This window comes from Cygnus olor, chromosome 8, assembly GCF_009769625.2.
Source record: "Cygnus olor isolate bCygOlo1 chromosome 8, bCygOlo1.pri.v2, whole genome shotgun sequence".
In the NCBI taxonomy this organism is placed as follows: Eukaryota; Metazoa; Chordata; class Aves; order Anseriformes; family Anatidae; genus Cygnus; species Cygnus olor.
Genome location: NC_049176.1, coordinates 19,249,432 through 19,273,283, shown reverse-complemented (window position 1 = coordinate 19,273,283; position 23,852 = coordinate 19,249,432). Strand labels below are relative to the sequence as shown.

The 23,852-nt window shown below is 39.1% G+C and overlaps 1 protein-coding gene across 5 annotated transcripts in view; it reads left to right on the top strand.

Annotated features, from left to right (window-relative positions):
* Nucleotides 1–23,852, top strand: part of ADGRL2 (adhesion G protein-coupled receptor L2) — a 385,925-nt gene that overhangs the window by 36,010 nt on the left and 326,063 nt on the right. The window contains exon 1 of one of the 5 annotated variants that reach the window (XM_040564884.1): nt 1,162–1,198. The exons of the other annotated variants lie outside the window; for them this stretch is intronic. The gene's annotated coding sequence lies outside the window, so the exon portion shown is untranslated. Of the gene's footprint in view, nt 1–1,161; nt 1,199–23,852 lie in introns of those variants that run through there. 5 annotated transcript variants of the gene reach the window in all.

Below are 23,852 nucleotides of genomic sequence, written 5' to 3'. Positions count from 1 at the left end.
AGGGGTTAGGAGTGCTTTGTCAGAAAGATGAACTTAATGTCAAGTGGCTACTCTTTTGGTTGGTTCAGATGCATAAAAGGTGGAATTAAACACTGAGTGGTTATTTTTTTAGGAGAGCTTTTGAGGCAAGACTAGAATTCACGTGTGACTTAGAAACCTTGATCTAGGCTTATAACAAACAGCTACAGCTGTGGGAAGCTATTTGCAAAAGTCTTTAATTATTGGAAAGTATTTACATGGTTGAACTGCATATTCAACATTTGAAACATCAAGGCATGTTTAAAAAAATCTTTAAAAAGTCTAGGATTATTTTTCTAAGCTGTTGTAAGACATCCATGAAACCTGAGTAAAGATAACTGAAATCATTTTACCTTCTTCCTAGCTATGAGGATTTACAAATAGAAAGTGCTATTAAGTGCTTTTAACTATGCAGAAATTGTATTTCTATCACAAACTTCCTAATACAACATATGATATTCAGTATGGTTGCTAGTAGTGAAAATGGATAGATTCCAGAGCTAATTAATGTGCTGTTATTTTGCTTTTGTAAGTAACTGCTGGCCTTTAAGGATCTGTGCATGGATGCAGCAAAAATGCATGCAATATTTTATCATGGAATCACAGAATGGTTTGGGTTGGAGTGGACATTAGAGATCATCTAATTTCACCCCCCCTCCCATGGGCAGGCACACCTCCCACTAGAACAGATTGCCCAAAGTCCCGTCCAGCCTGACCTTGAACATTTCCAGGGATGGAGCATCCACAGCTTCTCTGGGCAACCTGTTCCAGTGCCTCACCACCTTCTGAATGAAGAATTTCTTCTGTGTATCTATCCTAAAACTACCCTCTTTTAATTTAAAGCCATCACCCCTTGTCCTGTCACCGCACCCCCTGACAAAGAGTCCCTCTCCCGCTTTCCTGCAGCCCCCTTTAGGTACTGGCAGGCTGCTGTGAGGTCTCCTTGGAGCCTTCTCTTCTCCAGGCTGAACAACCCCAACTCCCTCAGCCTGTCTTCACAGGAGAGGTGCTCCAGCCTCTGATCATCCTTGTTGCCCTAATTCTGTTTCATTTCTAAATAGCTGAAGTCAGTATTAGGACAGTATCAGTGGTATCAAATTATTATACCAAAATAATTTTGTTGTTTTCATAGGGGAAGGGGGAGGATCTAAGGTCTTACCACAATAAAGTCAACCCAAAGGTAAGCCAACATATGAATATTGTAAAATACATAATTAAGGGAAATATTGCTCTACCTGTATCAAGCAAACAGTTCTTAATTGGCAGATGTCAATGATTGCTATTACATTTTCAATATATATGCTTCTATGCATTTACATAACTGATAGTGATACAGTTTAAGCCATGACAGTAGACCTGAACCAATTCATCAGCACATTATTTGCATGCTAACTTCAGTCATTATTTCTGGATTTGTAGTATCTGGTTTCCCTTGGTTATTGGGGAATTGAGGATTCATAGTGCAAGGAAAGGAATCAAAGCTAGGACAGAAGTTTGATAGTTCTGGAAAACTGGGGTTCATACGTTTGGCTCTAGGTATTCTTTTCATATGCTGAAAATGATTGGGCATAAATTTAATTGAGTTTTCACATGCCATCCAATAATATGCTCCCCTAGGGTTCTGCTGCAATCCAGTCTCATCTATTTTCACCAGCTTCCACTCTCAAATGCCAGAAGACCAACTTAATGCTAACAAAGTGTGTAGCCTGGCGGATAAACCCTCGAGGAGGCAGAAAGAATTATCTATATTAGAGTGGCATTTCAGAACTAATCCCACACTCCAAAGAGTGGCATATTTGGGTTTAGAGATCTGCATTAAATAAGCAGGAGGTAAATTTGCAACAGAAGACTTATTCCATCCTCCCTGAAGGAGTCTGTTATTTGAGAAGCCTTGCCCAGTAATGTGATGTGGGTCTGTGGTTGAGCTGAAGTACTTCTGAGTCCATTGGGGAACAGACAGCATCATCTTGTTTTTCTTTTTATTAGTTCTGCCTTTGAGTTTGTAATACAAAGAAGAATGAAATGATGAAAGTCTTCGAACGCTGCAGTATTTGGGAATTTAGATATAGAGGAATTTTGTGCTTTTTGGGGGGAACAGCAGGGATAAAGAGGGAGAGTCGCCTACCTGGTAAGGAAGATGATTTAACTGAGATTCAGTGCACTATAGCTAGGAAGAATCGTCTAATATTATCCTTTCAAATGTGATTCTTTGAACTGAGTCCCATGTTTTCCATTAAAATGTATGATGAACTATCACGTCTCTTGTGATCAATATTGACTGTCTATAGCACCTCCAAGATTACATGCTGTTCTCTAACATGTTTTCTGGCTCTGTGACAAATTCTCGAATGGGTGCAAATTTCAATTTAAGTCCAAACTGGGTTCCAACTAGCCTTTTCTTGGAAAAGAAAGGCTACACTGTAGCACAGCTAGTCCTGGCTTCAGTTTATTCTTGAATTATACTACAGCCAACAGCATGTGAACAACAAACATTCGGTCCTCCCATAACCCTATTTTGTATTTGGGAACCTGCTAGCTTCTAGTCGCTTATCCATCCACAGTAGCTACCCCACCATAAAGCCCATATTATGTAAAACAGATCATAATATCAGTCTTCAAATGATATCATCGTAATACTAATATTTGGCATTAATATTTATATTATACCTTGATATGAAATTCTCCTCCTCCCTACAAATTCATGAGAACGAGTTGGTGAATTATGGCAATTCTTGGCCAAATTTGAGGAATCTGATATTCAACAAGCAAGGTGGTGCATATAAAAGGAAAATCCTGAGTATCAACAGAGGGCAGAGCACGATTATTCAAAGTTATAACACAGTTTTTAATTCTTAATTATATATGGGAAGAACTTGCTTCCTTTCAAGTCTTTGTTTTCATATGCTCCTGATACCTCTCATTGCCACAATTTACTATAGAGAGAAATGTAAAGGCACTGTCAAGAGGGCTATTCTTACAGATCTTCTGTCCTAAAGAGAGCTAGAGAATTAGAGAATTCTGTGGGAGTAAATTTAATCTTTAGACATTTCCTGAGTAATTTTGCAGACACAAGAAGGGTGGCTGGTTCAGATTAAAGCCGGGATAAGAAGTTAAATAAAGGCTGTAGTTTCATATGAAATCTTTGGAGTCAATACTAGCCTAAACAGTTTTTAGCTGTTTTCTGCTGTCTGTTTATGCCCCTGCAGTTTGCCCCTGCAGTTGTACCAGTACCAGCATATGAGAATTGAATCTGAAAACTGATCTAGATTTTTGACAATTTTCTTATAACTGAAAGCTGGAAAAGGTTAATAAAAGGATGACAAAATTTAAGCCATTTTTGCTGCTACTTCATATTTTCAAATCACGGTGTTGGAAATAGTTTTGTTTACCTATGAACAGCTAACTGCTTGTATCTTTCACATTCAAGGAGTAGTTCTGCAACAGAAAGTAAGAATAATAGCTCCTCCTTTTAGTGAATTCTGATTGTATGTCTTCCCTCCCAAGAAAGTGGGAGTTTGGTCTTCCACTGGCTGATCCTGGCTTTATGCCATAAGTCATGGGGTCTGAGGAATACACAGGTTGGACTCTTCAGATTGCAATATGTGATATATATATAAGGCCCATTCTAGGAACTAAATCCAATTCCAGCTTACCAGTCTAGGCAAATGTAGTGGGATCCTCAGAAATAGGCTGTGTTGAGAGCATTGAATAGAAATAAACTAAATAAACCTTCCTGTATGGCTCATTGAGAACACCAGGATCTTGTGTTTGAATGTCGGAGTCCTCATCTGGATTCACTCAGTAGAATGTGGATTTATACAAGACACTGCTTATTTCCTACCATTTTTGAGAAACTCTCATACAGTGAGAAGTTCATAGGGAGCAACAGTAACAGTTTTAAATGCACTCTGATTAATAGAGACCACCCTATGCCTTGCTTGTTTGACATGTGGACGTTATCTGTTATTTAGTCCTGATGAGACAGATCTCAGCAAGAACGTACAACTGTTAATGGTTATTTCTAAACTTGTTTATTAGCATGGCCAATTGAGACAAGAAAAGTTGGGGGGCTCCTTTTGTGCCTGGCAGTATTTTAGTGATGTAATAAAATGCAAGGGCAAAATGATTGCATTAGGGATATGACGCAAACATATGGAAACACAGATTTCTGGAAAAACTATCCTGGCTGGAGGCTGCCTGCTGTTTTGGATGATTATCACTTTCTCTGTGATAATAAAGGGCAGGGGGAAATGGTTCAAGCAGGTAACAGCTTCTTAATTTGCTTTCTTAGCCTCACATCACCTGCATGTGGAAGAAGCAAAATCAGGTTAGCACCCAAATTTAAACATAGTAGAGATGTGTTCTCATGATGTCAGTAATAAAAGTATGTGTAAAGCAGCCTGTATATTCTGGAAAGGAAAATAACCATTAAAGCCAAGAAACATAGTCTGGCACAAATCTTATTGCAAGTCCAAAAACACTTGATGTACAGATAGGTGTAGCATAACAGCAGGAAGAAAAAGGAAAAGGGGGTTGGGCAGCTGTCTGTAAGCTGCAATAGTAGTACCAGACAGTGCCAGCTAGTGTTTTTTATTGAGAGTTGCAAAAATGGGCAGTAATGCAATTCCACAGTGCTATTGCTTTGTTTTGCTCTGAGTTTGGAAGCGGTACAGTCCGATGCTAGCAAGTTGCTGTACAGCAATGATTTGGCACAAGCTGTGAACACAGAAATAGTGCGGGAGATTCCTTAAATTATCCAGAGTTCAGATCATATTTGGAGAAATGCAAACCTGTTGTCTTTATAATTGCTATGATTTTTATCAGAAACATTAGGTCTTCCTTATGGGGAAACGTTTAGGACATTTTATGGGAAGCATGCCGTTAGTTTCTAAAAACCTGCTGGGGTAAGATTCAAGAATTGATTGTCAGTCATCCGAAAACTTACTCAGGTAGTGAAATGCACAGGGAAATAAAATCAATTTTAATAACTACATATTCAGAGTAGTCATGCTCTGAAAGTAGCTGCCTGTTTCCTGTGACGCAGTACACAGTGTATAAGCAATCAGTAAAATCTTTCTAGTTTAATTTAAAGGACTGTAATTTTTCCCTCTGGTTTATTTATTGATTACATTTCATGTTACTGGGGTAAACACATCATACAACAGAAAGAAAAGCAAGCCTATTTATTAGCAAACAAGAGTGCAGAGGCCCATTTCAACAGGAACTTTAATACTAGACCTTTATAGTGCATTGCTTTTGCATTGTGTTGGGGGGGGTTGTCTTTAGGTGTAATTTCCTTGATATTTTCAAGCTCACTGCTAGGCAGTCTTTTTGGCTAATGAGAGGGATGCAGCTACTTCCAAGGACAAATGTCACCGAGAGTAAATGGGGGGGGGGGGGGGGGGGGAGAAGGGGCGTTAATACAGTTAGTACAGAAGTGCCTCTTATTCATAACTCCACAGTACGTGAGAGACCAAAAGGTCTGTTGGGTTAGTGGCCCATTTCTGGTGGCCCTGCACTTCTCTGAAGCCTTCCCTTTGTGCATTTCAGTGCCAGCCTTGAAAATTGCAACCAGCCACTTTCCCAGCCCTCCCTAATGTTGTTACTCCTAGGGCCAGAGGCAGGAAGTCAAAGAAGGTGCTTGCTTAGGGCAGAAGACTGCCAGAGGCAGCGAAATTAGCCAAAGCCTTGCTGCTATTTTATCAGTACCAGAGCCCTTGAAAACCAGACTTGTCACTGAAAATGTTGTCTGGGGTGTGGGAAAACAGCTGCTCTGGCCATTACCCTTACCAGGGCTGGACTGTCTGGCAGCGATCCTATCCTGTCACTCGAGGGATGGCAACTTTTTTTTTTTCCTCATATTCCTTACTGTCTTCCTCCCTCACCACCCCTTCAATTTCTGGAAAGCTTTGAGTTAGATTCTTGCCTTCTCTTTGACGACTACAGTGGCTTATTCTCTTAGCTTGCTGTGCAAAGCAGCAACGTAATTCTGCTGTTTCCTTCATGTTGTCAACTCACTGACACTTAAAAGAATTAAGAAAGTTTTCCAAAATAACAAAATTAAGATAAGAATGAACAGAAGAAAATCTAACATATCCAAAGCTGCATTATGGCTGCTTAATATCTCTGCTCAGTAGTGGGGAGGGGGAAGGGGCAGCATGATGAATGACTGAGGAAGGACGTGCTTCGATAGAGCTCTGCTTTGGTCTGCAAATTAAGCCAAAATGAATTGGGCAGAAACATACTTTGAAACAACGTCCTCTTGCCCCCTCCTTTTCCCCTGAGTACATTAATGATTACAAGATGTGGGATACATATCTGAGCAGCAACAAGAGCCTGCCTCCTAAAGAGCAGAAGAATATGGGAACGTACCCAGAGGAAACATAAGTTAGCCAACAGGCTCTTAACATTAAAAAATACTATCAGCAACAAGGGATTGTAATACCGCACATGTATCAAAGGCAGGCTTTGCTTCTGTATTTTTATTGTGATGGTAAAGGTACAAGGTAGCCAGTCTCAAATAAATAGACAATTGTCCTTTTTTTTTTTTTTTTTCCTTTTTTCTTGTATTAAGACTTGTATTAAAAGGTCAAAACTTGCTGACTTTTCTCCACTTATAAATATGATAGCACTTTATATTCCCTGGATATTAAATGGCTTTCTAAGACTTAATCCTACTTTATAGTCAAGGAACCTGAGGCACAGAGTGGTGGAATAACTAGCACAAATGGCAGGAGTAAAAGTAGGTTCCTTGAAATCCAGTTCTGTGCCCAGTTCATTGATTAATATTGTGTGTCTGGTGAGCAGGCTTTTGCCTCATCTTCAGTGACTTTTTTCTTGTTCTTAGAAGTAAAGGAAATTTAAGAGAGACAGAAAGAGAACACTGTTTTCATGAAACAACATAAATCTGTCTTCCTGTGCCTCATTATTTTCTTCTGAGACATCTGGAAGAAAAAGACCATGTATTTTCTATCCCTTTCACTGTCTGCTGTGAATGTACTTGTTCTGGATGGATTGGGAGGTTATGGTCTCACCAAATAGCATTTTTAAGACTTGTCCTGTTTGCCCTACAGATGAAAGGATTCAGGTTCGGGTTTTTTTTGCAAAGTTATTGGGCTCGATTTAATTTTGCATATGATTAATATTCTGATATATGCACTCAGTTAAAATTCTATCTTATATGTGCAGTCCTCCTTATAAGCAGAGAGAGTCTTTGATCTGGCTATTTTATTTCTTCCTATCTTTATAAAAGTTACTCTGTGGACAAAAGCGCTTCTAGTATTCCCCGTGTAAAGCAATGTTGGAGTCAGACAAAAGCTGAACTGTCCATTATCTGAGTCCAGGACTGATGGTACGATAGATGTTTGTAGTGATGCCCTGGCCACAGAGGGGTGGGAAGCTTCTTTTTAAGATCCTCAAGAGTTGCTGTAAATCTAAGCGGACTAGTGCGGCTCTGCACTGGGAAAACACAAGCAGCTTTTTGTAAGCTCTGTCTTTTATATGTGTGTCTCTGAAAGGCTCCTTCCCTTCATTCTCACTGGACTGCCTCTCTTAAAAGGAGTAGCTCAAAGATGGTTAGGAGTCTTTGTATTGCCATTAACACCTATGGAAAGTAACGTACTGGGATCTTGATCTTCAGTTTCTATTTAGGCTAAAACTAGGCCGTTTTGCTAATAATGATACTATATTGCTTAAGTTATCAACAAAATTGTAGTTGCATCTTGCTTTATTGAGAGTTTAACTAATGAGACTAGAGTGTATCTGGATTCAGATTTCTGGCCCTGGTCAGTAAATGCATGCTGCTACAGATACAACCAGGCTGCAGCTTTGTGTGATTTATTCCATGGCTATTTTAGCAGCAAGAAAATGAACACTGGATACCAGTTTTCTTTAATAAAAAAAAAAAAAAATGCCATTATTAGTCCAGGATCTGGACAGTCTTCTTTTGTCATTACAGCCTCCAAAATGATTATAGGCTGAATTCATGTACAATCTATCACATTATCCAAGGGCATTCTATGAATAGCTTCAAGCCACTGCTAGCTTTGGTGAAGATATAAAGGCAGAATATCAAAGTCAGCAGTAACTTTCAATAATGTGTTCCAGGGTTAGCTAATGCAGATCGAAGTATTCATCTATGTGATATGTCAAGCCACAACAAATTATATTGTGGATCACATATCTTCTGCCAAAGTTAGATCCAATAGCAGAATAAGTGTTTGTGGATGTGTAAACAGAAAATAAGTTAGTGTCTCTATGTTAGAAGGGGTATTTCTTGGCAAGTGATTGAGTGTTTTTGCTTTTCATCTAACCTCTGATATTTTTTTCAGAAATAAAGAAATAGCAAACTTCTAGTCCAAATTAGATGTTCACTTTGCTTAACAATAAACATTATCCTGGCTTTAGAATTTTTCCTTGGAGGACCACTAATTTAGATTTCTTTTAATAATTTTGCTTTTTAAAAGTATGGCAATCTTTTAAATATAAATATTGGTCACACTTATTTAGCTCTTAGAGGTCTGCTGCCAGCTTCATTCCCACATTTGGATAATACAGATAGGAAAGCTGGGCTCTGAAGATTTTATGCTAATTACATGTAAAATCCAAAGTGTCAGCATAGGTAATCAAATGTGAGAATGTGCACATACCTAAGAAATCCAGGCGGAAGAATATTGACTAGATAGGTGTGCTAACTACAGGGCTTTGTTGCTTTAGTTTTGTACATGAATGCATGTGCATGTACTACAGACGCTGATGTGCACATGCACACGCATTTACAATGTAAATACAACTTTTGTTTACCTTATCTCTTATTCCAAGCTGTCCTTCCATTGTTAGTGGCCATCCTTCAGAAACTGACAGACCACTCATAAAAGCACTTGGTGGAGCTCTCCTGAAACTTGAGCTTAAATAATTTTCCTCAATTCTTTTGGTTCTTGTCTCTCTCCCATTGGAAATACAGGTCATATGTGCCAATTTTTAAACAGGAACTCTTGTATATATTTAATGAGTCATGGAAACACCTTCATTACCCCAGCCGTAAGTCATCACTACCATTATCTCATAGGTTTATTTGAATAACTTCAGAGGTTCTGATATTCATTTTCTCAGCTGGACTAAGAGTTGATGCTAGTTCACAGAAGAAGGGCAAAGGCCTCTTCTGGAGGCTGTGAAACTTCTACGATTAGGGTACAAGAAATCACAAGGAACTCCATCAGCCGTTAACTTTGTCCTCCATCTCTTCATTTTCTCCACTCCCTTCATTTTGAGAGAGCTCTCTCTCTTTTTAGCAAGCCCGGGGGAAACTTATTTTGAAAACTTGCTGTTTTTCCTACCACCACAAAGGATAGGCCTCTCAGGAGAAGACAGTGGGCCCATAAGCACCGATGCTGTTTTCTCTGCTGTTAGATCCCTTCCTTGCATGTGGTGGGAATCATGCTGACCTTGAGGGCCATAGGGTGTCAGTGTGCAGATGCTCACAAACCATAGGCATATCTGTTTCCAATCTCTACAAAAGTCCACACTCTTCTCATGTGACAGCTGAGGTGGGGTAACCAGCAACAGATATACTGTCCTGGTTGATCCCTCTTCACAAATTAGTAATAGCCAAGGGAAATCTGGAAAGTACCAGGGGCACAGAATAAAGGTGAAAGTATCAGCTAGTCAGGGAAGATGCAGCATAACCAGTGCTAAGCACTTTGTTGAAAAGTAGAGGCAGGAAATGTTTAGCTGTACAAATGAAGGGTTGGTTTTGTGGAGCCTACTGCATAAAGAGTGACTGAGGATAGACAGCCCCTTGTGGTAAGGGTATGGGGAGATGGGTGCAAGTTAGAGGAGTATGTAAACAGGGAAACAGAGAAAATAGAGAACATAAACCACTATAAATAGAAGGAAAAAAAAAAGTCAACAAACATTACCACTTTGAACACCACTGACTTGGTCCTTTAGTAGATATCTTTAGTAGGAATCCTAAAATACAGAAACCTGGAAGCAAAGCTGTTGGTACCGATAGGGAGTTAATAGCCCGATACCGTCTGCTGCCGTATCTGACTTCAGTGCAGTAGGCACTGGGTGGGGGGAAATTTCTCTTCAAGACAGTCTCATGTCAGCTTTCAGAAAACTAGAAGAAAAGTCTTCCAGATTGCTTCTGGCTGAAGAAGAAAATGCAGCCTAGCTCCCTTTTGTTCACATAAGGTCTTGAAAATCTGCACAAAACAAAAGGCCTGTCTGAACACAGAAATATTTTTAAATCCTTCATTTACGGTCCAGGAGAACTGGATTAATGAGCAGAGAATACAGACAAGACAGGTTGTCATGACTTCGCAGAACTCTTCTGCTGAAGATGTCATAGTAGAAATTGCAAGAACTGGCCTGATCTAGGCTTTTATTTATTTATTTTTGTGGGACTGATATGTTCTACAGTATTTGCAGGAACATTTCCCAGCTATCTCACAGGAAACAGGGACACCAGTTTAACAATAGCTTTCTACTGAACCCAGTTTTCCTAAACAGTTTCAAGCAGCTTTAATGAATCTGAATGGTGTGTGCACCCACACCCCTTAAAAATGGTCATATTTCAGCTGAGCTTAATTGGGTTGATGTGTAAACAGAGTTAAAATTCTGCTTTCAAATAACCATCAGACAGAAAACTCTGCAGAGACGCAACCTAAATCTTTGTAACCAGCCTGCAACACTCCCAGCTTCACAGCAGGAGTCTCTTCCAGCCATGGTAATGCCACAGTATTTGCCTTGCTGGTGTTGGTTTGTTATTGTCTGGGTGCAGTGAAGTTGATGACTCAGTAAATTAACCCACTGGACTATGTTAATTTAAAGGAACATTAATTTCCATATTGGATTATTTGGAAACTGTAAAGTTTTTTTTTTTTTTAAAAAAGGTTTTAAGAGCCAAACCCTTGATAAGGCAAACTCTCCTTGTGGACAGTTAAGCATGTGTGGGTAAGGTTTTACTAAACAGTGCGGGAGATGCTGAAGACTGTAGAGAAGCACAGTCCAAACCCCATACGTGCTGAAGGTAAATGATTAAATACTTCTCAGGCTGGTTGTATTTTTGTTTTTCTTTTGTTTTTGTCAGAGCAGAGGTGGCAATTAATTGCCCAAAATTTAGAAAAGCTTTCAAATCCATGGTATAGTATTAGATAATCTCAATAACCTTTCTGCTCAAGGTTACTGGTTCACTGAGTTCTGTCTAGCAAGAGACATCAGTTTTTGCTTTATTACAGCTTGGGATGCCTCCTTCCTTTAGCTGAGGTAATTTCATAGATGAAGTGCTGACCGTGGTTGGTGCACTGCAGTTTGTCTCCTGTTCAGGTCTGTAATATGTGGTGTCTCCTCTGCCTGTTGTTGTGGCCTTTTGCCTGCTTGTGCTCCTGTGAATCTGCTGAGGAGCAGCTTCAACAAAGCCCTGCTGCCCCTCGCTGACCGTGGCGGGAGGCTTTGCTGCCTCGGCAGCCGGCTGCGAACATGAGAGGCTGCCAAGGCTCTCCTGTGCCCCGCAGAGTCTTGAAATTCTCATCGGCGAAGGCGCGCTCTGAACGGAATTATTCTCACTGCTGCAGGAAACGAACGGTGGCTGGAGTCTTGCCACCCTTTTGGTTATGCAAATCAGGAATTATGCAGAAGTGCTATTTTGAGTCTTGTTTTATTTTTGCTTAATCAGTTGTCAACATGTTTATACAGTTCAGTCACCGTCACTTGCCATTGTTTTGCACTGACTCTGTGCTCGTGGAGGAGTTTATCATGGGGAAGGGCTGGTAAAGGGGCTGCTCCTCGGAGAAGCAGCCGGGTGAGGCTTGCAGGCAGCGGCATTCCCCAGAGGCACAGGGAAACCACCTTCCTCACCAGGCACTGCAAGCCCCATGAGGCAGAGAAGAAAACAGAAATTGCCAACTCACAAATCTCACCTATTAAATCCATGCCAAATCAGTCCCATTTCATGCTGGCTGGTTCTAAGAGAGATTCCTGTCTTAATGAAAGTTGGAAGATCTAGAGTAAGTTTATCTGTAATTGAGTTATTTTGAATTTGCTCCACCCTAGGTCTGGTATGTGGTGCAGTGCTCCTGAGGCAGAGCCTCCCTCACGGTGGTAGGAGGGAAGGGAGAGAGAGCTTTAAGGTCCCTATTGCTGGGACGATGGGGAAGGTCAGTTTAACCTGGCTGTTGTGGCCAGGAAAGACTGAGACACTGGTTTAAGTGGGAGCTACCTTCATTAGGCAGGCACAGAATATAAAACTATCATCCTTAGTGGGAAATGACTGAAGCTAGCAGTGTTGACCCACTTGTTCTCATTAGGATGGATCCCATTGGGGCTCAAGGCTTAAACTGGCATAGGAAGCTATAATTCATATTTCACAACACTAGTTCTTGTAAATATGATGTAGAAATCAATAAGTTGATTTTAAGTTGTGTTCCAGTTCTCAGGTTATTAAGAAGTTCCTCAAATCACACTTTGTACAGATCTTACTGTGTGTTCTGCCACATCACCTCTAATTGTGTGCTGCATCTTAAAAAGACACTCGCTTCCTTTCTTAAATTACAGAAACTCTGAAAGAAAAGATTACTTAATTCTCAAATCACCATGAATCATGACAGCTGTGGTAGCTCATAGAGGCAAATTACTAGTGTGTGCTTTTCTATTTTTTTAACTAGGTAACTACTGTACCTATAACATGCAAGTACCTTCAAGCAATGTGTAAATGATGCATCAAGCGCCTACTAAACATTGGTCCCCCACCAAAGAATAGCTATGGACTTATACCTGTTAAAACTGAGGCTTACAGGATATACAGCACAATATTCCCATCTCTCAGCTTAAAAAAATCATAGAACTAGTGGCAGGTAGGAAAAGCACTTTGTTCTCACAAATGAGAAGAGCTGTAAACATTGATTAATCTTCATGTAAATTCCTTTTGCCACAGCACTGCTGACAGATCATTATCCTCTCAAATGCCTGTCTTTTTAGCCATACTGCCTTACAACTTTGTCATACTCTATTAAGTAAACCAGGCTGTGCGTGGCTTGGAAAGGAGAACAATGGACACTTGGGTGTTGCAGTTGGGGTGTTGGCAAATTAATATGACACCTCTTGCCTATTACAGGCAAGAGTAGTACTAAATCAGTTCATCAGCATAGGGCTCAGCAGTGTTGTTTTGGCTGGGTTTACCATGGCTGATGAGACACGAAACTAAACTAACAGTTGCCCAGCTCCTTGCACGATTGTTAAGCCTGGTATCTTGGCCACGTTCCATTCTGGGTCATTATGTTGTCCTTTCTGCTGTTCCCCTGTAGTCTCAGCCGGATTAATTCCTTTCTACTTCGCCTTCTGGAACCTGCTATGTGGCGCTGCTGGCACTCTTCACTGGCATCCCAGAGGCTGAATGCATGTCAGTGGTAGGTGGATATGAAGGAGTAATCTTCATCTAAAGCCTGTAAAGCACTTTATCTAAAAAGATGAAAGGACATTAAACAAGGGAAGGGCTATCACTGTTACTCAATTACAAATAGAAAGTAGTTCCTATTATCATCATCTTGAGGTTGACACCTGATGTTTAAGGAAAGGAAAGTCTTTTGAGTTGGTTTTGGTTTCCCCGTTCTCCCATTTATATTACATCTGAAAGTCAATGTTGACAGTATTGCTTTTATCCAGTCACTACGGCCCTATAATGCATTTATCACATCGTGGTATCTCCAAAGTAATGTGTTGCCAGCTAGAGATGAAATTTGTTGGGTTAAATTTCCTCTAAGCAAATGACATTGCTCATCCAGAATGCACATGGCAAGAAAGCTACGGTCCTTCCACCACTGAGGAAGGATGCCACCCTGAGTTCTTGATAGTGGGAATCTGTGTGCATGAAACAAAGGCACCTTGATGAACGAGTCTTCCCACATTACTGTGGTCTTAAATATAGTCAAACAATACTAAGTTTTCTCTATTGTACATAGCATATGAGAAGTGGCAGGTAAAATATAAATTAATCCAAATACAGCTATGCCAAGTATTTTATGCATGTTTACAGAATATTTTCTGTAAACAAATATTTAACATTATCTAAAAACCCTTTAGCTTTCAACATTGTCAAATGCTTTGTTCGTTGTTGTATTATTATTATTAAGCAACCTCTGTTCCATATTTTCATAAACTTCTTGCTAATACAGTGCAATAATAGTCTTTGTCCTTTAGCTGAAGGTGTGGGACTAAGTGTTGCTTGGAGAAAAACAAATGAAATGAACATGCTGACCTCATTACAAAATAAGTGGTTGCCAAACAAATATTTCTAGCTTCTTCCTTAGAAACAATCTGATAAGAAACAGACAAGTATGGCTTCTGGTCAGCCTGTAAACACTTTGCATAAGTATAATTAAGGACAAAAAGTTTTTCCTTTTCCCACAGTCAATTTTAATTATGATAGCCTTCTCCAATATCTCTAGATTTCTTTTTGAGGCCACTGGTTGATACTAATGTTTGGAGAAGATAATAGCAGAACTGAGATCCTCTGATCTCAAATGAGATGTATGATTTTTTTTTTTTTTTTATCACAGGCCACATTCTATTTTAGAATGAAATCCAAATAGCTGACCTTAAGAGATGGTACTGCCAAAAAATCTTAATACTGTTACTTCCCCTTCTACTTCCAAAAAATCTTTCTGTTGAGTCATTTCTTCCTTAAGAGGTACCAGAAACTTACAGTAGTTAATACTTGGCAAAGTAAATTAATATGGGGGGCTAGGGTGGAGGTGGGTGACTCAAATATTGAAATGTTAAACACGGTTGAATCTGGTTTTACTTTTCTTTGGTAAATCTATAAAATTAATACAATTCTCTTTTAATTAAAATGCTTGCAGAAACTTAGCATATAAGATATTTAGTTTGGAAGGAATCTTAGCATGTACAAATGTTAAGATAATATGATGTTTGGGCATTGATGTATGAAAACATTACTGAGCTGACTTTTTTTAGGACTTGTTTTTTTTCTTCTATAAAATGGAAAAGCATACTACTTGTCAAGCGATTCTATCGCCTATGACAACTTGCATTTAATATCTAACTAGAAAAACAAAGGAACAAGTAGTGAAGCAGTGGACAAGATCATGATTGTAACGTGTTTAGAATGTTAAGGAAAAAAAAAAACTATCAGGACTTAATTATTTATAAAATCCTACCATGTATATTTACTAATGTGCTTGCATTAGTGTTGGGGAATTTTCAGAGTTGTTCTACAAAAAATCAAAAATATATCACTGAACAGTCTTTAACGTGTATATTACTTAGTAAAGCTTCAGTGTGTTTTGAAATCTGGGTGAAGAGTTCAGTTTGGTGAAGTCTCTAGAAAGGTTTTACAAGGATCTATGGTTGATTTCTAGTCATGGATCTCATTCTGCTCTCTAGAGGAAAGAATAGTACCGTGGTCTGTGAATTGATTAATATATATGTATTGGAAAACTTCATGAATATTAGTATGGTCAGAAGAATTATAGGACCTAAGAACTTCAAGCAAAGGCAGAAAATGAAACTTGGATGATGTTAAAACTGATAGATCTGGTAAAAATATAGTGCAGTGTAAGACTACTAAAAGGTTGAAAAAACGTTCTCATGTTAGTGAAAAGTGATCGAGACTTGAGAGTGCAGTAAGGCATTATGGGTTTCTGCCTGCCCACACATGGGTGTCAGTGTAGCAGGGCTGTGAAGTGGGCAGTGTTTCTGTTACAGCTGCAGAACTGTTTAATCAATGCAGCAAATACATTGGCAAATGAGAAGGTGTCTGAAGAGGAATTTGGGCATGCTAAGAGATAATGTGCTCTGTGACAGATAGATCAGGCCTATGTACTGTAGGCTGCCTTGCCTGTCAGATCCTCCTGGCCTGCTCTTTGTCTGAGGGTTCACAGGAAAGAAAGGGGAAAAACTGGGCTGGGCTGATAGCCTGTGCCACTGTGGCATGTTCTTCCCACACACCCCTCCTATATTGTGTAGGATCTGATGCTATTGCAAAAATGAATGCATACTTCCGTGAACAAAACATGCATAGGAGGAGATCCTGCTAAATGATATATGTGATTCTGGTCACAGGATAGCAGTTGGTATGTGTGTCACATCAGGTGACTAGTGAGTCGCCTAGATGCTCTCACAGCTGACACATGCTCATATGATAGGGACATACTTGTGTCCTAGCTTGCAACAAGCAATCCAGGTCTTCAGTGATTTTTATACAGATAGGATTTTGCAACCTTGATTCATCTTCTGGAATTAAGCAGTTAGGCCCCTTACTTAGAAGCAAAACTATTTCCATACCTGTGGCAATTTTCTCCTGCTCTTATCCAATAGTTTCAGTTATTTCACTCCCTACATGAGACATTAAGTTCTTTTCTTTGAGTTGCTGTCAGAGGTATGAACCTGCATCTTTTTGCCAAGGAGGTCATAACTGGACCAAACTGGACCACAGCCCTGACATGATCTTGGTGACTGTTAGAGCATGTATTGGTTTTGCTCTCTCAGCTAACTTGTCACAGATAAATCTGCTAGGCCTGCCCACTTGTGAAGCTGGGAAGTACCTACCTCGAAAATGCTCATTTCACTTAATGAAGTCATGGCTAACAAAATTTGTAAGATACCAAAATTCCTGTAAGGAAAGCAGCCACAAGGGTTATTAAAGTTGCCAGAGCTCTGGACAAAAGTGTTGGGTGTGTACTGGAAAGGCATTTTGTTGCATCAGGATTTGGGGATTCAGAGCTCAGTCCTTGTCAATACGGAATATTTAGAAATCCTTAGGTTAGCAGGGTGCTTCAACTCTTCTGAAGGAGCTTCATGGATTGCCTTGACTAGAAGCCTTGAAAACTCCCAAATTCATGTGTGGGCTCACTGCTGGCTGCCATGTGCAAGAAAATACTTCCGGCATCTATGGAACTCTGCTGTCTAACCTGCAAATACTTCCAGACTTGAGGTACTCTAAGCTAGGGAACGAACACCTGAACAGATTTTAAAAGCCATACTTTTGAACAAGGTTAATTAAAACAGAACTTGAACTGTTCTTTAGCACATCTTTCATGGTAGAATTGGCTATGTAAAACCCTTAGGATGCCAAGCAACAGCAGGAAGGAGAAGAGGGTCTGTTTTCCTCTGCAGTCTTTGTTTACAAACACTGGCAAGTATAAGTGCCTCTTGCACCACAACTATCCGTTTGAAACCACTATTCACACACAAAAGCAAAGAAGCATTTCTTAAATACAGTTCTACCTTTTGGAAGCAACCAGAGGACTCTGGCTAGAACAATTTTGTAAACCTACTTCCTTGGCTTTTCCTTGTTAATGCTGGTTGCTAAGTGGCACTAAGTGGATTATTTGGGTTTTTATCAGTCTGAAAGAAAACAATGAGACAGCAACCCAAAGATTCCTATAAACATAGCATGAACTTCTGAAGGATCCAGCTTCTGGCCCCTAGTTGTTCATGTGCATACGTGCTTGAAGGATGAAGTTTAAAAGAAAAAAACAGGACAGGGAGATGCTTACAAAATGCAAGGAAAACGGCCAAGGTTTTGCATAATCTGTTTCTGGAAATATAAAATTGATAGAGAGTTTTTCAAGGAGTAGTATGTGGTTATTCTGTTTAGCTTTTAAGGGAGAGCAACACTTAGAAATGAAGTGGTATTTTTAAGTATCTCTTCAGACTACAAAACCTTAAAAGATAAGGAGGATACTACTTTACAGTAACTACCCTGAAGTTGGAGCTGGAGTTGTGCGGGAACAAAAAAACTCCTGTCTCAGTAAGTCTCCTACTAGACAGAGACCATGCATCAGCTTCTGTTATGTCCTACAAGCCTACAAACTCTGCCTTTATCTCCCTTTTCTTGTTTCAAAATGTAAGTGAATCAAAAAATTCATTTTTCATTTCAATAATAAACTTTTTTAGAAACACTGGCCCAAAGTCTCATAATAAGATCTGGGGACATGTTGGTATAAAAAAAAAATATTTCAGGTATTTATTATTTCTTTTCAGATGGTCCCAATTTCATTAGAGTTCTTTAGATAAGAAGCTAGGCTAAATTGTTTTCATCCACCAGAGTTTGCGAACATGGTGTTGATGCAGCTAGTTTTGACTGGGAAGTCTTTATTTGGAATAATTATGCATTCTGTTCAGAACCTCGCTGATGGGAATCAAAGTGTTTCTCTTCTTCATTTGCAGTACTTAAGTGAAGAGCCAGATGGGTCCAGTAGCTAGAGCTATAAAAGAAGCTCTCCTATGCCTTTAGCTGGAAGTTCAATACTGTTACATCCCTAATAGCACCTGCTTCTGTTTGAACTCAGGGTTATGAAAGATGAACTGCATTAAATGGTAAATCATTAAATATCAGCTGAGTAAAAGCACTGTGGTGTGTTGGCCTGCCTAAATCACCAGCATCTCTCTCCTCACATGCAAAGAGTTGCTCTTTACAGCAATGCAGTGAAATACTGACAGAAGGGCCAGTGCTCAAGCCACACAAAAAACCTCAAATAGCATTTTTAGGGTTTCAGCCAGTGGGTGACTGATGATCAGCATATACCCAGCTGAAGAACTGATGATACACCGTTTTCTTAAAATTCCCAACAACTGTGCACATGTTTCAATAGACCTGTATATAATCAAATATGTCGAAGTTGCTAATTCTGTTCTTGGTCATCTTTTTTACATGATTGTCCTGCATAAAAATCTGTTTAAATCATAGCTGCCTAATATCTTACCTTTCCTGTGTATCCTGCATTTTTGTTTTATCTTGCCTTTATGTAGGATGTGAAGATCACAAACAGGAAAACCATATGCTATTTGAAAATCAGATCAAATCAGGAAGGATGCTGATGGCCTGAAAAAAATTGTTCCAAACTAGACCTTTATTTGTCTGCAGGAATTAGTTTCTATAAAATGTCAGAACAGATTAGTACTGGAAAGATCCCTATTGTGTTTATTCTCACAGTGCTGAAACAGATCAACTGTGGCTTGTGAATCTTTGTGGCATGATTTTTTTTTTGCTCAGCTTTGCTGTTTTGTGTTTGCAGTGTGCTACTGCTTTTTCTAGTGTTCATGCTGTCAGTACTTCATTTTGCATTGTTATAAACTCAAGAATGGTATAACAAGTAACTATTACCATACAGCTCTCAGCTCAGACTTCTATATCCTCATCTATACTAAAAGCCAACTAAAACATGAAATGCCTACTCTCTAAATTAAGGATGCTGAAATGAGGCATGGTCATGTACATATGAAAAGGATCACTTACCCTGTTTACAAGGAAAATTGTCTTATGAGGTGACTTATGGCTGGAATTTATACAAAAACTTTCGATGTTATGCTGGTATTTGTATGAAGTGTATAACAGGTTCTTCCTGGGTTTTGAACTCAGATTGCAACTATAACCACTAGTAATGTTCCACTCATTAATATAGCTCCATGGAACAGTGTGGGATAAACAGATGGGATGGGAAATGTTGCATGAAACAGTAATGTTATCCAGACTTACAGATACACGGATGCACTGCAGACTTCTCCATAGCTTAAGTTTACAAGTTACAGAAGAGGAGTTCAAAATCCTTCTATATTTACTTCCATAGTCTTCTGCTCTTTCCTGATGTAAGATACTGGGCTCTGAGACTAGTACAAAAGAGCCTCTAAATACAAAAGCCAATGCTGCAAAAACTATTTTTTTCCTTCACTCCTTGTCACTGCATTCTGTAGCTAATGGACACAAAGTAGTAAAAATAAAAAATACGAGGTTATGACCAGAGAACATACCTTTCTGGACCATGAGGTAAATACTATTTAAGGGATGTGAGCCTGTGATAAATGCATATATTGTGTATTCTTTGATACTTAGGGAGGCATCAGAAGCATGCTGTCTTAAAGGCAGAAATTCCAGGGAATTGCTGTCTGCACTCTTGGTGTGGGTGCAGAGCGAAAATAGGATCCAGAGGGCTTCTAAGCAGCAAGAAGGAAGATTAACCCTCTGGTATATGGTATCAGCATTAGTCTTTCATTTCTAATGCTCAGCCATACGGTTATATATGTGGCTGTGCTTAGCCTGAACCATGTATGTTCCTGCTGCTCTCTGAGGTCCAAAGGCTATTAACTGATTAGTGCAGATTAGTTGGCCACCTCTAACTGTCCACTGATCTAGCAAAGATGTTGTCTGACTGTGCAGCCTAAGAATAAATAGAATAATAGGCACTGCTAAGTTAAAATGTTAGTATTAGATTTTCTTAGTTGCCTGCTGTCTCTAGTGGTACAACTTGGGGATGTTTAATAAATGAAGCTTTCATACAGGCAAACTGCGTAGTTTGTTGAAAATAAGTGGCCACGATCCTATTGATCACTTAAAGGCTCAGGTATAGACTGAGTGCTCCTTTCCCTTACTATCTTACAGCAGAAGGACAACAAAGGAATACAGTATGAAAACTGATTGAAATTGGGCTAGTTCCAGTCATTGTCTATAAGCTTGACAGTGAGAAGACAGATCTGGAGGTCCTTTGATTAATTTAAAAGCTATAAGCAGTTGCATCAGCCAGCTATATTCTTTGGTAGCCGTATATGGCCAGTGTTAGTAGATAAATTAACTCGTTTGTGGAAATTAGCTTATATTAAGATTATTTAAGAGAGACTAATCACTTGCATAACTTTACACAGGACATCAGCTATTGCTGAATTGTAAAAACTAAGTCCTACTTCTGACTGTACCCTCACATTGTCATGGCATCCTTCTACTATTACTTCCAGTGTTAAATCTAAGTTTAGGATTGAGGAATTAGACCATGCTTCCTACCATTAGTTTCTCTTTCATCACACTAGAAGGTGTGGCTTGCTACTGAAGTACTTGGTTAAATGTCTCCTGGCTGTTCAGCAGGGACTGTTGACAAAGTGATGTAGCTCTTGCGTTTTCTTCTGTCACTATTGGGGTTTAAATAACATTCAAAAAATAGGTTTCATAATGAAGGGCATCATCAAGCTTGTGTAATTAAACATATCAGCTATGCTGAACATCCCGTGTTTAGAATGGGATGTGCTGGAAACAGTATGGGAAAAATGTAGCCAGTCCTACTTGGTGAGGACAAAATACCAGTACCAGCCATTCCCAGGAAGTCTTTCTTAATCCCTATGATTAAGTAAATGAATTTACCCACCTATTCTGTCTTCGTCTCTTACCTCTCATTTATTTTTTATATCAGTAGCCACAGTGAATGGGATTGAACCTGGGGAAGCACAAAATGTAGTCACCTATCTGGAATACATTTAGGTATTGTCACAGTTTCTCCATACCAAACAATTATATTAGATGGTATTATTACAAATCTGTTTTTTTTTTAAAAAAAAAGCAATCTTCCATCCCACAAGCTACTGTTGCTTCCAATTTGACTTTATCAAAAATGCAATGAGTAAGCTTTAAAAACTTAAGATAGAACACTAAGCAGCATTTACCACCTGAAAAGATCAAAGATACTGGATATCTTTTAGCTGTTTTCCTTTCTTTTTAAAGAAGTTGTGCTAATCAATTTCTTTTCAAAGCACTCCAGTTCCTAGCAGTTTCCTAAAACTGGAAAGAAATTGCTGCTCTTTGTAAGCTAAATCAATCTCTGAAGAGCCTTATAAGAATAAAATAGCTTAAGGATGAAACAGCAGTAAGAAAGGAGATCCATCTACCAATTTATCAGTCTATCTATTTTCTAGCCATATCTATCTATAATGGTTAAAAGTTTTAAAGGACACTAAATTTAAGTATTTTATATTGCTTTTCATAAGGGCAGTTCAATTTATCTCTATTCCTTTGGAAAGATTAATATTGTCACTGCACGTTGTAGGCTTGTGTTGGCTAAAAAGAGTCAGGGGCATGACAGCATTTATAGAAGGCATGAGCTCAAATGTCAGTAGAGCATCCAAAAATGGATGAAGCATCATCCAGCCACTGCAATCTGTTGAGTGTTTCATGACAGCTGTATCTCCTGACCAGCGCTGGTGCAGATAATCGTGAAAGGCGTGAAAGGCGCAGAGGAAGCATACAGCAGTTGTACAGAGAGAGGGGAGGGGGAAATTCCACCTTTCACATTGTTTTTAATTGTACCATAATGATTTTTTAACAGACATCATGGTATGTAGCTTAGACTGAGAGCTGATTTAAAGCAAACAATAAACCACAGTGCAGCTGAAAAGCAATTGAAAATTCCTCCGCAAGAAGGTTTTGTCCAGGCTAAGTATTTAATAGTGTTTTTCCCAGAAACTTTGCCCTAAAGATATTCCTGCCATAATAAAAAATAATAAAACTGCTTTGACTGTTGTACGTCTACAAGACTATCAAAGCAAATATTCTTGTTATTGACTAACTAATGTGAATGTGGGGTTTTTAAACATTCTTTCCCTTAAAGAGGAGAGAATTTTCGTCTGTCAAATTTGGCGTACTAACCCTATAAGCAGAATTTAAGCTTACTACCAGCTAAAACATTAAATGACTGTGGAATACATCATTCTAGTTTTTCTATTGTTTTCTCTAGTGTATGGATCTACCTTCTCCCCCAAGGCATACAAAAATGACATCTGACTTTGTTTCTGATACAACCTTTCGTAAGCTGGGGAGCCTTCTATATGAACTGGCAACCTGGACAAGTCATGAAATCAATGGCAAAGGCAGTAGCAAAGGGTAGGTGTCGTTGCAAAGCAAAGTCTTTGATGTGAAAGCCTTCTCTTATCCTCTTATCTAACCCTTGCCTTCCCATAGCTATGTCTCATATTGTTCTGTCACTTCAGTATGTCAGGGTTTCTGTTATTACAGCTCTAGGTTATCCAGCAGATGTTGCTGTAAACTGGTACAGCATGAACAATGGAAGCTTAGTTCATCCTTTCCATAATGCTAATAAACCACACTGCTTGGGAAATAGAATTGCTTAAAGACACGTCACTTAGACCTAAAGTTAGGGACTGAGACTTTTGTACAAGTTCAGATAACTTTACAAGTGTATAACGTTACAGGCAAATATAGATAACTTCAGCTCCTAACTTGGATAAAACGATAGAAATTCAGCTATGTTAAATCATGAGTATAAAACCCCTACACTTAAAATCAAATTGAGTTACAATGTAATGAACACAAAGATATGCCTGAGTATGCAGGTAGTTTGAGATTCATGAATAAACTCAATGATTTGCTGGTATGGTTGAGTCTCAACAGAATTATTTGTCTTCTGTATGGGCAGAGGAAGTTATGATTGCTGCTATGTAACTCAAAGGGGTCCTCAACATCTCTGAAGAAATGATCCCTCCCAAAACCAGATACCAGTTGTCCATGTAATCTATCCAAAACCAAAATTGCCTTGAGAGCATACAAGCCAAAGGTCACTTGCAGGTCTGCTTCCTTTGTTATCAATCGCAGCAAGAAAGAAGGCTCTAGAATGACTAATATCCTTTAGGGCAGCATTGTTTGTTATTTTTACATCCATTCAAACATTAATAAGATGGGAAAATGAATAGTTACTAATGGTATGAGCAGGGGTGCCAAAGGCCATGATGTGCCTTAGTAATGCATTGCATTACATATCTGAACTGCTCTGGTAGTTCAAATACGTTGCACAATGTTAACTTTTCTGCCAGCAAACCTGTTACTGTTTGAACTAAGAAGTGGGTAGGAGTAATTTCTGAGATGTATGATTCCATAGTGTTGGGTTACACTTATGGAAAAAGTAAAATTTCATGTATGTATAAAATGTACATTAAAGCAGAACAGGTTTAAAATACCACTTCAGCTTTTAGGTCAGTGGGAGGCTCTCGTTTACTGCTACATTAGCTTTTACAAAATTGTTTGGCATTTATATATTCTT